Raw genomic sequence first — 17,371 nt, 5'->3', positions numbered from 1 at the left:
ATCGGCTGTCCTTAGAGGAACATTTGATGGCCGTTGCCAGGGCAGCATTTTATCAGGTTTGCCTGGTTCGCCAGTTGCGCCCCTTCCTTGACCGGGATTCCTTACGGACGGTCACTCACGCCCTCGTTACTTCCTGCCTGGACTATTGCAATGCTCTCTACATGGGGCTCCCCTTGAAGAGCACCAGGAGGCTCCAGCTAGTCCAGAATGCGGCTGCATGGGTGATAGAGGGAGCACCACGTTGCTCCCATATAACACCTATCCTGCGTGGCCTGCACTGGCTGCCGGTAGCCTTCCGGGTGCAATTGAAGGTGTTGATTACCACCTTTAAAGCGCTCCATGGCTTAGGACCCAGTTATTTATGAGACCGCCTTCTGCCATCAATAGCCTCCCAACGACCTGTGCGCTCCCACAGAGTGGGCCTGCTCAGGGTGCCGTCGACCAAACAATGTTGGTTGGCGGCCCCCAGGGGGAGAGCCTTCTCTGTGGCAGCACCAGCCCTTTGGAATGAGCTTCCTCCGGGGTTACACCAACTCCCCGACCTCCGTACCTTCAAATGTGAACTGAAGACCTTATTATTTCATTGTGCGGGACTAGCCTAAGTGTAATTTTTTAATTGTAATTTTAATATGGGTTTTATGTCGGTCTATGACCGTTTTAATTGATTCGGCCTACTAAATATTTGTTTTTAATTCTTTTTTAAATTTGTTATTTGTATTTTGTGTTTTAATATGGCTGTAAACCGCCCTGAGTCCTTCAGGAGAAGGGCGGTATAGAAATTAAATTATAAATATAAATAAATAAATAAAATATTTTAAACATCAATATGGATATATTGGTGCCAGTTTGGTGTAGTGGTTGAGGCATTGGGCTAAAAAGTGGTGAGTTCTTGTCCCATATCGGACATCAAGCTAATTGGGTAATCTTAGGCCAGTTGCTTTCACTCAGCCAATGGCAAACAGTTTTAAAAAACCTTGCCAAGAAGACTGCAAAGACTAATCCATGCAGTCACCAGGAATCAAGACTCACTTAAAAACACAAAACTATATAATATCTATCTATATCTCTATCTCTATCATCTATCTACACACACACACACACACACACACATTGCACCAGTAGTAGTTCCACTTACCTCCACTACTGGTTTGGAATTGGGAGCGCACGCAGAACCTATGCATGCGCAGAGCATCTATGATGACATCTGGGCGAGTGGGTGGAGCCTCCCGCTGCCACCACCACTGGTTCATCTGAACCGGGGCAAACCAGTAGAAACCCACCACTGCATGGCACAGAACATTTCTGTGATATAAAGAACTTTTAGGATTTTGTACTTTATTTTTTATTTTTTTTTATTTTACACAATCTAACAAACACACAACATATAACATATAAATATTTCCTATTTCTAAACAGCATTTCTTAGTGATCTTTTCTTGCTTTTATATAAAAAATATATAAAAAATGGACAGCCAACGTCAAAAACTTCATTAAAAAAGGACAACAAAGACTGTTCTTTCTGCGCCAACTCAGTAAGCTCAAACTGCCCAAGGAACTGCTGATTCAGTTCTACAGAGGAATTATTGAGTCTGTCATTTGCGCCTCCATAACTGTCTGGTTCGGTTCTGCAACCCAACAAGAAAAACATAGACTTCAGAGGATAATTAGAACTGCAGAAAAAATAATTGCTACCAACCTGCCTTCCATTGAGGACCTGTATACTGCACAAATCAAGAAGAGGGCCGTGAAAATATTTACAGACCCCTCGCATCCTGGATATAAACTGTTTCAACTCCTACCTCACAACGACGCTATAGAGCACTGCACACTAGAACAACTAGACACAAGAACAGTTTTTTCCCGAAGGCCATCACTCTGCTAAACAAATAATTCCATCAACACTGTCAAACTATTTACTGAATCTGCACTACTATTAATCTTCTCATAGTTCCCATCACCAATCTCTTTCCACTTATGACTGTATGACTGTAACTTGTTGCTGGCAGTCCTTATGATTTATATTGATATACTGACCATCAATTGTGTTGTAAATGTTGTACCTTGATGAAGGTACACTGCCAGTGTCTTTTATGTACACTGGGAGCATATGCACCAAGACAAATTCCTTGTGTGTCCAATCACACTTGGCCAATAAAAATTCTATTCTATTCTATATCACATTTGTCATTTTATTTTCTTTCTTATCCCCTTTTCTTTATTTACATTAAATTAACTAATATTAATAGCTGTACTTTTCTAGATTCTTATATATTTATTATTTACATATTATACATTCCTAATACATTCTGTACATTCTAATTTCTTCCCCTTATTTTTTCCTTTATTTCTAGACTCAAGCTATTCATACCATTTATTCCAGATCATATAATAATCTGTCTTTTTTTTCTCTTTAATTTATTTTGTTAACTTGTCCATTTTTGTACTTCAATACACATAATTGACTAGGATGCATAAATAACCTGAGACCATATTAGGCTTAGCAAATCTTTGCAAATAACTTCCTCAAACATCTATAAATGAATGAAGAAAATATCTGAGATAACCAATATGATTTATATTTGTCATCCATAATTGCTGCAAGAAGTTTAAATGCTGCAATATTTTAATGCTATATGTTTAAAGGGAAACATCTTGAAAAGCCATATGCAGTGCTGGCTTGTTTGTTTGCTTGTATTACTTTCAGCTTTGAGTCAGCACATGTAGTAGTGCAATTTTCTCTTGTGGTTAAATATTAATAGTGTATTAATAAGATCATATTTTTCAGCGTGATGGGAAATTGTTTGCTTTTCATTTAGCAAAATACAAACTACGATCAGTTCTGCCAATATTAAAATAAATACATATTACGTACTATAACTTGCACAATGACTAGGTCAATTTAAGGGGATTATGATTTAGATTAGTGGTTTTGTCAGCCCTAGAGGCCATCTTTTTCTTTGGATCTTTAGGGCTGCCACACTTAGTGCTGTGGGAAACTGGGAGGGGGCATTGCATGGAGTTGTAGAGATATCTAGCCATAATAACATTCTTTTCTCTGGTAGTCAAGGATGTTCAGCCTGTACCTGGGATGGGGTGACTGGGACTCAAGTTGGAATGCTGCACTGATTGGACCATGTGGTGGACATGTAGGTGCAGGGGAAGGGACTTGGACATTTTTTTGGGTGGGGAAAACCTGGAAGCTTTCAGATTTGGGTTTTCCCAGATGTGCCAATATGACATCTCTAATAAAGTGGAACTTTGAGGAACTTCTAGCCTCAAAGTCTTCTTTCATTAGGGGTGTTGAACCCTGACAGGTTTATGGATAGACATGGTAAATTAATGTGTGTGTGAGACAGAGAGAGAGAGAGAGAGAGAGAGAGAGAAGGAGAAAAAGAGAAAGAGAAAGAGAAAGAAAGAGAAAGAGAAAGAGAAAGAGAAAAAAGAAAATGAGTGTGTGTGTGAGAGAGAAAGAACAAGAGCGAGCCGGGGTGGGGGGCACTCCATCAGATTTCTGGGCATAAAATCTAGGGCGACAAAGTCTCAAGAGTGACATTAACACCACTACTGGAAAAGCCCAATGGGAGGGAATTTCATCATATATTTTTCCCCTTGAGGTTTAATTGAAGAAGCAGAAGAGAGGAAGAATATAAACTGCTGCATAGATGTTGATATTATGAGGAACAGGATTTTCATCATACTCTAACAGTCCTATACGCTAACATGTTTGTGGAAGTGATTTTCTATGATCTCTCTCTTTCTGTCTTTCAATGAGATTTAAATGGGGAAATATTTTGTGTGTCTCATACTTCTAACATTGTCAGCATTCCTAATTTGGAAATCCATAGTGATTATGGCATTTCTGGGTTCAGCATACAGGAGATGTATCTCTCTATAGATGTAGATGTATAGATATAGATATCAGTGGTAAAATCCAAAATTTTTCCCTACTGATTCTGTGGGTGTGGCTTGGTAGGCATGGCTTGGTGGTCATGTGACTGAGTCGGTGTGGCCAACTTAACATCACTTACATCACTCACTGTTAGAGCCAGGAGCTGCACATTCTGAAGCACATTCTGCCCTTCTGAAGCTCCCAACACTTTGAATTTCCCTCTGGCTTGATTGCCCAAGTGAACCTCAGAGCCTTCTCTTGCCCACTCTCCATCCCAGAGGGCTGCACATACCTTCTTCTAATCCTCTGCACAAACTGCCTGCCCTGTTTCTGCAAAGGCAGAGCCCCCCTTGCAGAGTGATCAAAAGAGGGGAGGGAGATGCTGCAGAAAAGGCCACCTTTCACCTAGGCCTCCTTCTGCAGCCAAGTGCACCCAGCTGTGCATGCCCTTTCCTCAAATGGGCTGTGCATGGGGCATTTGGAGAGAGAGAGAGAGCAAGAGAGTTCTGTTTTTGTATGTGTGTGAGAGAGTGATGGAGGAAGCGATCTGAAGCCTAGGCACCCAAACTTCTGGCAGTGGCAGGGGCAGATTCTCAGCAGCCCTGAGTCAGCCAGCTCCACCTGACCTACTCCCTGAGTCTTGGTGTTCTCCTCACCCCCCCCCCCCCCAAGTAGCAGCAGGCTTTGTGGTACAACAGGGCCTCTCATTTTTCCCACAGTGTGCCATATGCTTTCTATCTCTGCTTGTCTGCTTGCAACCAGCGATCTTCTCTGCTTCTCTTGGGACATTGGTATGAGCACCAGACATCGCTTGTTGGGGCTGAGCAAAGAAGCCACTGTCATGCCACTCCCCCTTGCTTCCCCGAGCAAAGAGCCGAGGCTGTGCACTTCCTCACCATGCTGACCACTGGCAAAGAGCCACGTGGCATGGCCAACAGCTACGGTGCACAGCATCATCTAGCCACTGTTTGGGATGGAGCAGGCAGCCCAGTTTGGGCTTGGGCTGGCTGGTTGGAGCAGCGCTGCAACTGAGATCCCCATGCCAACATTCACCAGTGAACACAACTTTAGTTGGGACATTCAAGCTGCTACTGCAGGGTGAGCCACCTGGCACAAAACCTTGTGGTTTTTCTTTTCCTCAGAGTCATCTTCCCTGCTCAGCAGCAGGGCAGGAATTTTTTTTTTGTTTACATTTATATCCCGCCTTTCTCCGAAGACTCAGGGCGGCTTACAGTGTATAAGGCAATAGTCTCATTCTATTTGTATATTTACATAGTCAACTTATTGCCCCCCCAACAATCTGGGCCCTCATTTTACCTACCTTATAAAGGATGGAAGGTTGAGTCAACCTTGGACCTGGTGGGACTAGAAACTGCAGTAATTGCAGGCAGCTGTGTTTTAATAACAGGCTTCTTACAGCCTGAGCCACCATGGTTCCCGCAGACCCTGCTTGAGCAGGGAGTAAATGCTGAGGAGGAGAAAAACCACTTCAGATAGCTCCCTGCCTCCCTCTCTCTCATGCACAAAAATACAGAGGTTGGCGAGCTCTCTTTCTCCTTCTCTCTCCAAGCGCCCCATGCAAAGCCCATTTGAGAAAAGGGCATGCACGGCTGGGCACGCTTGGCTGCAGGAGGGCGCACAGTGCAATGGGGTTGTTTTGTTTGCCGCAGCAGAGTTCTGGGAGGGCAGGTGGACATCTGCAGCCAGGCAAGGAAGGAGGGTGGTGAGAGCGGTGGCAGCCACTTCCAAACACAGTGCACAGAGGCAGTGGGCAAGGCAGCCCTGGCACGCCTGTTGAGTGGGGAACCAGGGGGTGGGGCAGGGCCACCAGGGATGATTGCTACCAGTTTAGTGAATGCCAATCATCACTACCGGTTTATCCGAACTGGTCTGAACTGGTAGGATTTCACCCGTTAGATATATACATATAGATAAACATTAGATGATGTAGATATAAATAGATGATAAATAAAAAGCAGATAGATAGATAGATAGATAGATAGATAGAGAGAGAGAGAGAGAGAGAGAGAGAGAGAGAGAGAGACGGAAGAATGGATGGATGGATGGATGGATGGATGGATGGATGGATGGATGGATGATAGATAGATAGATAGATAGATAGATAGATAGATAGATAGATAGGTAGGTAGGTAGGTAGGTAGGTAGATAACCAGCCTCAGTTTCTGCATAGTTGCACTGACTAATAATAATTTTAATTATAAATGTTTTTATATACTTGAAAAACAAATCCCTTTTGCTCTTTTGTAATTCTATGATTTATAGGATAACCTTGAATTTGAAGAAAATATTCTTACGTTCGGTGCATTTAGTACACTGGCATACAGTATTTTCTACATAAAATATAGATTTGTGCAAATATTATTCAGTTGGACAGAGGCTTAAAATTATTCTGATAGTCCTAGATGGTTTTAGACATAAAGGTTAAAGTCTTCTTTGAGGCAAGGCTATATGTACAATATATGCCTATGTAGTTTTCTTTGACAATAATACAGAAGTGGTTTGTCATTGCTTTCTTCTAGATTTTTTTGTACTGTACTTCTCAGTTTAATTTAAACCATGAGATTTATTGGAAACATTCTAAAATAGAATTACAGAAATGCATTGTAGTCAGAACAGATCTTTGAAACGTATAGATCATTAAAAAACAATGAAAACTGTCAGTTTGGAAGGAAACTGTCAATAGCAGGGTTCTTTTGTTCTTGTGTAACAAAAGGTAATAAAAGCCAGACCTAATTTTTATTTATCTTCTCGTTATGGAACTCCTACAAAGTCTCTGGTTAGTCACCAAGGAAAAGTGGATGCTGGATTCAATAGGCTATTGGTTTAATACAGTCAAAGTTCTTTCTATATTTTTATATTGGTTAACTTTAAGTAAACTAAAGTTCCTTGGTTGTTATTTAAAAACTATTTATTATGAAGATTTATTGTTCTAAACATGGAGCATTTACAGCAGGGGTGAAATGCTCCCATTTCGGACCGGCTTGCACGATCTGGTAGCGATGGCGGCTGCTGGTTCAGAGGACTGGTAGGAAAAATCCCTGGCCCTGCCCCCCTGCCTCTGCTGAGCCGCACCATTATCAGAAGGGTTTTTTTTTACTTTTAAAAGCTGGTTTTTCTTCAGCCGAAACATGCCTTTAAAAGTAAAAAAAGCCTTTGAAGATCCTGCCCCTCAGCTGAGATCGGCAGAGCCTTTAAACTTTAAAAAAAAAATTAAAGTCTCCTCTGGCGATCTCACCTGAGTTCCTCATCAGCAAAACCTTAAAAAACATGTTTTCTACAAGTAAGAGTAGATATTCTAAGGCACTTACCTGATTACTGATGAATGCATGGCTTTTTTCCCAGCCCGAAAGCAGTTTCACTTTCAGCCCAGACAGAATCAATTGCTTAGCTAATCTATTTCCTCAGTGATCAACTAATGCTGGCTGGCTTTGCTGGCTGAGGAACTCTGGGAATTGACGTCCACAATAAAATAAAATAATAAAATAAAATATTTGTGCAGCTTTCTGAAATTTGGTGTGTTTCTGTAGTGTTTTACTCTAACTACACAAACACATAAAATCTCAGAAAGCTGTATGTGGCATTTTGTGTGTGTGTGTGTGTGTCAGTTGTGTTGTGTGTGTGTAAAGTATGAAAGTTGGTTTTTGAGCTTTTTGTGGCTGTGTGAAGTGTGAAGTGCAGCTGCTTTTACATTGTGTGTGAGTCAGTTGTGTTGTGTTGTGTTGTGTTGTGTGTGTGTAAAGTGTGAAAGTTGGTTTTTGGTACCTCTTATTGTTTTTTATACTTTGTTTATTATTTATAGTTATTGGCCACGCCCACCCAGTATTCTGATCACCAAGCCACGCCCACCAATTAAGCCATGCCCACCAATTAAGCCACGCCCAGAGAACCGGTAGGGAAAATTTTTAGATTTCACCCCTGATTTACAGCCCACTCTATTTAAATAGGAGAAAACAGAATGATTAAAACAAAATAATAACTGTATGTAACTTTTATAAATCCAACAACAAAAGGAAATATATTTTTAAAAGTTGATTAATGTTTATTTTCACAGTTTATTATTTGATTTATCTGGAAATTGATTGGTTTGCAAAAAAATAATTTTAAATTATCATTAATAACTTTTACTTCAGTCATAATATTTTTCAGCTCTCAGCTTTCTTCTGGGTGTCTTCTAACATGTTCTGTTATGTGCACACTGAAAATATAATAATGGTTCACGGCATAGATTTTGGTATTGTTATTCAGAGTTATATTAAGCCTGACCTATGTGATTTCAATATATTCCACTATATAAATTCCAATTTATCTTACAAAAGAAAGGAATTTTAAAAAGGAGAATTTTGAGTCCTTTGCTAAGGAAATCGTTGTTTTGTGTTACAGTCTGCTGTGCTGAAAGGTAATATTACAAATTAGTGTTTCTGTGATCAAAGGAAGAATACCTGGGAAACAGTCCATGTCATAATTAAGAAGTCATCATTTGAATACATGAGAGACCCCTTTGTCTCAAGAACATCTGCATACCCGACTTGGGCAAGCTCTTCCCCAGGTCCCCTTGCTTAAGAATCTTCTTCATCACTGCCCCTTTAGAAAACAATTTTGCAGCCATTGGAAATCCCCTTTCCTTTAATATAGGAAATCTATTAACCCCAGGTTTAGAAGTTGTTTTCCTTCTTGAGCAATTGGAAGTTGCTATTTTGCTGAAAGTGGCTCATTTCCAGGTTTTATATAACTGATTTTATTGATCATGCTGTATGATAGTATATGGTCTTTTTGTTGTTTTTGTTTTCATCCCAATTTATAGCAGGCAAATTGTATTCTACTCAGAATTGGGTCTGATTGGAGTGGACTATACATGCTCTAAACTGACTAATAATTTAATTAATTAGTTAACTAATTGATTAACTAAATGTTGAGTCTTTTTTTTTTATTTGCATTTATATCCTGCCCTTCTCCGAAGACTCAGGGCGGCTTACACTGTGTTAAGCAATAGTCTTCATCCATTTGTATATTCTATATAAAGTCAACTTATTACCCCCAACAATCTGGGTCCTCATTTTACCTACCTTATAAAGGATGGAAGGCTGAGTCAACCTTGGGCCTGGTGGGACTTGAACTTGCAGTAATTGCAAGCAGCTGTGTTAATAACAGACTGTCTTAGTCCGTTGAGCCACCAGAGGGACAATGTGACTTCAAACCTGTATTCTAAAAAACGGAAAACTATACTCTAAGGAGCATACAATAGGTTCATTGGCTAGATATGAAAAGCAAAGCTATACTGTTATCTCAGGTTTTATTTTGGTCTTCTTGAATTAGCTAAGGAAAGAACTGAAATGCACATCCTCAAATCTTAACCCTAAGGTTTAGAAAGGAGAAACTTCCAGGTAACATAAAGTGTAGAGTCAGGAATAAGTTAAGAGACCCCGGGTAGACAGAACATGGAAAAAGGGTGGCAGTGATCAGCAGTTCTCAAGAAATAGTCATCACCAATAGTCAGTAATCATCTTCTGTCCTAGTGGATAACCATCTAGATATGAGCCAGCAGTGTGCAGCAGCTGTTAAAAAAGCCAACACAGTTCTGGGCTGCATAAACAGAGGGATAGAATCAAGATCACGTGAAGTGCTAGTACCACTTTATAATGCCTTGGTAAGGCCACACTTGGAATATTGCATCCAGTTTTGGTCGCCACGATGTAAAAAAGATGTTGAGACTCTAGAAAGAGTGCAGAGAAGAGCAACAAAGATGATTAGGGGACTGGAGGATAAAACATATGAAGAACGGTTGCAGGAACTGGGTATGTCTAGTTTAACAAAAAGAAGGACTAGGGGAGACATGATAGCAGTGTTCCAATATCTCAGGGGCTGCCACAGAGAAGTGGGAGTTGGGCTGTTCTCCAGAGCACCTGAGGGTAGAACAAGAAGCAATGGGTGGAAACTGATCAAGGAAAGAAGCAACTTAGAACTAAGGAGAAATTTCCTGACAGTTAGAACAATTAATAAGTGGAACGACTTGCCTTCAGAAGTTGTGAATGCTCCAACACTGGAAATTTTTAAGAAAATGTTGGATAACCATCTGACTGAGATGGTGTAGGGTTGCCTGCCTGGGCAGGGGGTTGGACTAGAAGGCCTCCAAGATCCCTTCCAACTCTGATGTTATGTTATGTTATGTCTCCTGGTTTGTTTGTTTTTTAACTTTCTCGTTTCTTTTTCTTCCTTTCCACCCTTGTTGTTTGTTCTCCCTGTTTGTTCACTCATGTTTAGTTTATTCTAGATGCATAAAGGCTGCTTATTTTTATGCCACATCATTGAAGTAACACCAAATCTAGCATTTCCCATCTAATTTCATTTGTTGAAAAAGCTAATGCTCATAAAGTAATAAATCAGGTACATTCTAAGGTATGTGTCATGGCCTAGTTAGTTTTCTAAACCCCAAAATACATTTCTCTAGTCTACATCAGAAATGAATGTGATATTTTTGTCAAGATTCGTTTGTCTTACAATTAGATTGCAAAATAAGATCATCTTTACAACTACATGAAATTGTTCTCTTCTGCTCTCTCTTTACAATTCTAATTTGCTTAGTATTATTTTGTGCATGTGCATCTTCATCCTGCCACTTGAATATTGTATTGGAGGGGGAAATACTGTTTCCTAGGCAACCTTGGAACACTTGCTTTCATTCTGCATACAAAATGTCAAAGGGATCAGATCACTCATCACCGCTTGTGAATCACAACTTCCCTATGGCTTTATTCATCTGCTTTGCCAAGAGGGTCAGTTCAATCGGAAATATCTCCGTTCTCCTAGTCAAGGAAAGTGGACTCAACCATCAAATTAAGAGGGATGGACCATACAGGCTCAAATGCAGAAGACAAAAAAAAAAGCAGTCAAAAAGATGCATTCATAGAAACAATAAAGGTAAAGGTAAAGGTTCACCTCGCACATATGTGCTAGTCGTTCCCGACTCTAGGGGGGGTGCTCATCTCCGTTTCAAAGCCGAAGAGCCAGCGCTGTCTGAAGACTTCTCTGTGGTCATGTGGCCGGGATGACTCAATGCCAAAGGCACATGAAACGCTGTTACCTTCCCACCAAAGTTGGTCCCTATTTTTCTACTTGCATTTTTTACGTGCTTTCGAACTGCTAGGTTGGCAGAAGCTGGGACAAGTAACGGAAGCTCACCCAATTACATGGCACTAGGGATTCGAACCGCTGAACTGCCGATCTTTTGATTGACAAGCTCAGCATCTTAGCCACTAAGCCATCTCGTCCCTCATATGCACCCCTTTAATTTGCTTCATCCAAAAGTAGAGAAGCAAGGAGCAGGTAAAATGTCTCAAAAGAGTGCTTGTTTTGAGATACTTCTCTATTTAGCTCTCATCTAGCTATCCATAACCCCATCCATTTCAAAGTGAAATTGAAAAGAAATTTTTTTTTTTTTATTGAAAGAGTTTTAAAAAAACAAAAACATTTTTCCCCCTTTTTTCCCCCTCCCTCCCCAAAAAAACAAAAAACACCCCCCCTCCCCACCCCCCGGCTTCCCGGGTCAATCACAAGGTAAAGTCCAATCCAAATAACCACATCCAAAGCTTTTCGTCTCCCAACCCCTCCCATTACATAAAATAACTTTCTAATTATTCAAAGGCAATCTGATATTTCTTAATCTGATATCTGTTTTGTAGATAATCAATCCATTTTTCCATTCAATTAAATATCTTTCCTGCGTATTGTCTTTTAAAACGCTGAGATTTTAGCCATCTCAGCCAAATTAATAACTTTCAATATCCATTCTTCTATTGTAGGTATCTCTTCTTCTTCCAGTATTGTCCAATCAACAGTCTTGCTGCTGTTATTAAGTTCAAAATCAATTTAGTCTCAATCCCTGTACAATCCATTATAATTCCCAAAAGGAAAAATTGTGGCAGGAACTTTATCTTCTTCTTCAGTACATTTTGAATAATCCACCAAATTCTTATCCAAAAGACCTTAATTTTCTTGCAAGTCCACCAAATATGAAAATATGTAGCATCATCACAATCACACCTCCAACATTTCGCTTGGATATTAGGATACATACATGATAATTTTTTGGGATCTAAATGCCATCTATAAAACATCTTATAAAAATTTTCCTTAAATTCTGTGCTTGTGTAAACTTAACATTTCTAACCCAAATTTTCTCCCATGTTTCCAACATTATTGGTTCCTGAATATTCTGTGCCCATTTTATCATACAATCCTTTACCAAATCCTTTTCCGAATCTATTTCAAGCAACACATTATACAATCTCTTTATATGCTCCTGGGTCTGATTTCTAATTTGCTTTATTAAATTTTCCTCCCTTTGCATTATACCAATTTTTTGATCTTCTTTCCATCTAGCACTTATTTGCCCATATTGAAACCAAGTATAATTCCTCCCTTCTTCATTTAATACCTGTAATGATTTTAATTGCAATCTACCTCCTTCAGCATACAAAAGTTCTTTATATGTAATCATTTCCTGTTTCTGTTCTATATTTATATTCTCTATTGCATGTCTAGGGCTCGCCCATATAGGAATCTTGTAATCTAATTTATAGGAATATTTATTCCAGACCCGCAAAAGAGCACTTCTCAACACATGATTCTTAAAAGCCCTATCCACTTTTTTTTCCATAAAATAAGTATGCATGCCATCCATATAACAAGTCATAACCTTCTATATTCAAAATTCTTTCCTCTGTTAAGTTAAACCAGTCACTTATTACTGAAAGGGTTACTGCTTCATAATATAGTTTAAAGTTAGGCATTCTTAAACCACCTCTTTCCCGTGAATCCTGTATTATTTTCATTTTAACCCTCGCCTTTTTACCCTGCCATATAAATTTATTAATCCCACTCTGCCAATCTTCCAAATTTTTATCCTTTTTAATTATAGGTATCATCTGGAACAGAAACAAAAATCTAGGTAACACATTCATTTTAATAGCCGCAATCCTTCCCAATAGGGATAACTGCAATTTCTTCCAGCCACTCATATCATTCTGAACTTTTTGCCATAGCAAGTCATAATTATTCTTATAAAGTTTCTTGTTCGATGAGCTAATATAGACCCTAAATATTTAACCTTTTTTACTACCTCAAATCCTGTCATTTCCTCTAGTTTTTGTTTCTGTTGTATAGACATATTTTTAATTATCACTTTTGTTTTATTCTGATTTATTTTAAATCCTGATACCTTTCCATATTTATCAATTACTTCCAACAAAAATCTACTTGAATTTATAGGATTCGTTAACGTAACCACTACATCATCTGCAAAAGCTCTAACTTTGTACTCATATTGTCTAATCTTAATTCCTCTATTTTCATTAATTCTCGTATTTTATCTAATAATGGTTCCAGAGTCAAAACAAACAATAATGGTGATAAGGGACATCCCTGTCTTGTTCCTTTCGCAATCTTAATAACTTCTGTCAAACTACCATTTACTATAATCTGTGCTGTTTGCTCTCCATAAATCGCTTTAATTATTCTAATAAAACAGTCTCCAAATTGCATTTTCTCTATTAATTTAAATAAAAAATCCCAATGCAATCGATCAAAGGCTTTCTCTGCATCCAAAAAAATAAGTGCCGCTGAAGTATTCTTCTTTTCCAAATATTCCAATATATTAATAATCTGTCTAACATTATTCCTCATCTGCCTCCCTTTTATAAAACCAGATTGATCAGTATGAATTCTTTGTTGTAAAACTAACATTAATCTATTTGCTATTATTTTTACAAAAATCTTATAATCATTATTTAAAAGTGAAATCGGCCTATAGTTACCAGGTTTAGAGCAGTCTTGCTCCTCTTTCGGTATCAGTGAAATAAAAGATGTTTTCCATGACGGGGGTATTCCCACTCCTAATTGTATCTGATTAAATAATTCTTTAAGTGGGCCTAATATTTCATCCTGTGTTTTTTTATAATAAGTTGCTGTAAGACCATCTGTACCAGGTGTTTTCCCATTTTAATTGTTTAATTGCCTCCACTATTTCTCCAGTAGCTATCGGCCGGTTCAGCTCCTCCCTCTGTTCTAATGTTAGAATATTCACCTTATAATCTTTCAAATAATCATAAATGTCCCTATCCAATATTTTGTCTTTTGCATATAGTGCAGTATAAAATTCTGAGAATGCCTTTTTAATTTTATCCTGTTGGTATATCTCTTTACCTTTATATTCTATTTTTTGTACTCTGCTCAAATTGCTTTTATTTTGTAGAAAATAGCAATAGTACTTAGACTTAGTACCGCTTCACAGGGCTTTTACAGCCCTCTCTAAGCAGTTTACAGAGTCACCATATTGCCACCAACAATCTGGATACTCATTTTACTGACCTTGAAAGGATGGAAGGCTGAGTCAACCTTGAGCCTGGTGAGATTCGATTTGCCATACTGCTGGCAGCCAGTGATCAGCAGAAGTTGCCTGCAGTACTGCATTCTAACCACTGCATCACAGCGGTTCATACATACATCTATAGAAAATACATCCATTGAAAGAATTTCATGCCAGGAAAAAGGTAATTTTAATCCTGATGAATAAAAAAGACTTACTACTATGATTTGAGGAAAGTTTTATTTTGTTCTTTCCCTATATCCCAAGTATAAGGTACTATAGGAAATAAGCATTTTCCCAGTTACCAATTCTTAAAAAAAAAAAAAAAACTTTCTCAAAGTGTTACATGGCATTGAGTTTGGAAGTGTAAAATGTTGTGCATCCTAAGGTTCCAACAAGAATTGTCCAAGAAATAAGTTATCCCATGTTCCAGAATTTTGAGATTGTTTCTTTGTATCTGTATTCATCTGATTCAAATTGATTAACAACACAAGCAAAATTGCTGTTTTAAATTTGAATGGAAGTGGGAAAGAATAGGACAGGAGGAAAAATCTATCTAGTTTTATTGACCATAGCCTAGAGCACGGCTATAGGTTTATTGAACATTCTCAGCTTGTTTCCCATTCCATTCTCTCTGCTGTTAGGTCTATTGATGTTCCTGCTGAAATTGTAATAGAGCGCAACATACCTGCAACAGCATTCAAAATTAGGGGTGTATTTTTCTTAGCAAACAGAACTTTACAGTTCTTGAGTGTTTTTTTTAAAAAAAATATTTATTTATTTTGAGTATTGCCAAGATATTCACAATATGGTGCAAACTAGACATTCTTTGTGCAAAGCATTTCAACATGCCTTTGGAAGGAAAAGGCAGCACAGTTCTTAAGTGTTGCTGACTCTCCAGTGATATATTCTGTTTTCTTAGATTCTATTTTTTGTACTCTGCTCAAATTGCTTTTATTTTGTAGAAAATAGCAATAGTACTTAGACTTAGTACCGCTTCACAGGGCTTTTACAGCCCTCTCTAAGCAGTTTACAGAGTCACCATATTGCCACCAACAATCTGGATACTCATTTTACTGACCTTGAAAGGATGGAAGGCTGAGTCAACCTTGAGCCTGGTGAGATTCGATTTGCCATACTGCTGGCAGCCAGTGATCAGCAGAAGTTGCCTGCAGTACTGCATTCTAACCACTGCATCACAGCGGTTCATACATACATCTATAGAAAATACATCCATTGAAAGAATTTCATGCCAGGAAAAAGGTAATTTTAATCCTGATGAATAAAAAAGACTTACTACTATGATTTGAGGAAAGTTTTATTTTGTTCTTTCCCTATATCCCAAGTATAAGGTACTATAGGAAATAAGCATTTTCCCAGTTACCAATTCTTAAAAAAAAAAAAAACTTTCTCAAAGTGTTACATGGCATTGAGTTTGGAAGTGTAAAATGTTGTGCATCCTAAGGTTCCAACAAGAATTGTCCAAGAAATAAGTTATCCCATGTTCCAGAATTTTGAGATTGCTTCTTTGTATCTGTATTCATCTGATTCAAATTGATTAACAACACAAGCAAAATTGCTGTTTTAAATTTGAATGGAAGTGGGAAAGAATAGGACAGCAGGAAAAATCTATCTAGTTTTATTGACCATAGCCTAGAGCACGGCTATAGGTTTATTGAACATTCTCAGCTTGTTTCCCATTCCATTCTCTCTGCTGTTAGGTCTATTGATGTTCCTGCTGAAATTGTAATAGAGCGCAACATACCTGCAACAGCATTCAAAATTAGGGGTGTATTTTTCTTAGCAAACAGAACTTTACAGTTCTTGAGTGTTTTTTTTAAAAAAATATTTATTTATTTTGAGTATTGCCAAGATATTCACAATATGGTGCACACTAGACATTCTTTGTGCAAAGCATTTCAACATGCCTTTGGAAGGAAAAGGCAGCACAGTTCTTAAGTGTTGCTGACTCTCCAGTGATATATTCTGTTTTCTTAGATTCCATTTAAATTAAAACTTGCAATTGTCCATACAGATTTTGTTCCTCTGAGAACAACCTCTGTTGAAATGGAGCTTGTATCTCTCCTTCAAGGCCAACATCCTTACTCTCTACAGGTTCCACAGGTTAGTACACTCATTTAACATCTATCTTAAACTATTGATGGAGGTCATCTGCTGACATGTGTTCCAGTATCGTTATTATATACATCTTGACCCAGGACAAACAGGAGATATGCTGAAGTATTATCCTGGTGCCAAGGGGTTGTTAGGCTCTAGATGAAGAAGAACAGGTCTAGGTTTAATCTCAACAAGAAAGAGTGTCTATGACTACAGAAGCTTTCTGGTATCAGAATTATACTATTAGTTCTAGACTGGATTGTGCTACTTCAGCAGAATTGTTTCTAATCAATGTTCCTCCTAATCTTTCAGAACTTCTCATAAAGCAGTTGACAGCTGTGATTAAGAGGGTCTTTGCAAAATTACATTTTATGCATCAGTTACAAGCTTACCTGGATAGTGAGGCCCTATCTAGTCACCCATGACTTAGTCACCTCTCATTTAATCTACTGTAATGTATTCTATATGTTTGCCCTTGGAGACCACCTGGAAACTTAATAGGTCTGAAGCGTGTGGTGAAGAATGCCTTTAATTATCCCCATGCCTTTGTTTCAAGAGCAGCAGTAGTTAGCAATTCAAGATGATGGTTGTCCCCAATAAAGCCTTACATAATTTGGGGCCTGATTGTCACTAGGACTGCTTAGCTTCCCATTAGTTTCTGCCCATCCAATGAAATCAAGAAGGAATCCCAAAGTGCACTACTCAACAACATCATTCCCACCGAGTCCTAAAATAAGTTCCTTGTTTGTTAATATTCAAGAAAGCCATAAAAACCTGGCTATTGCAAAGAATTTGAGGTGGGAAATTATTGTGAAATGAAAATCCATGCTATTTGTTGCTCTTAATGTATTATTTTTTGCAATCATAATTTATTGTTTCATATTATTTCTTTTGTTATTTTATATAATGTTTTAATCCTCTCACTGGGGATGATTTTGGAAACTGTGCTGCGTATCCATGGATTAAAGCAGCCTATAAGCCTA

This window comes from Ahaetulla prasina, chromosome 1, assembly GCF_028640845.1.
Source record: "Ahaetulla prasina isolate Xishuangbanna chromosome 1, ASM2864084v1, whole genome shotgun sequence".
In the NCBI taxonomy this organism is placed as follows: Eukaryota; Metazoa; Chordata; class Lepidosauria; order Squamata; family Colubridae; genus Ahaetulla; species Ahaetulla prasina.
This window is presented reverse-complemented; position numbering follows the sequence as displayed.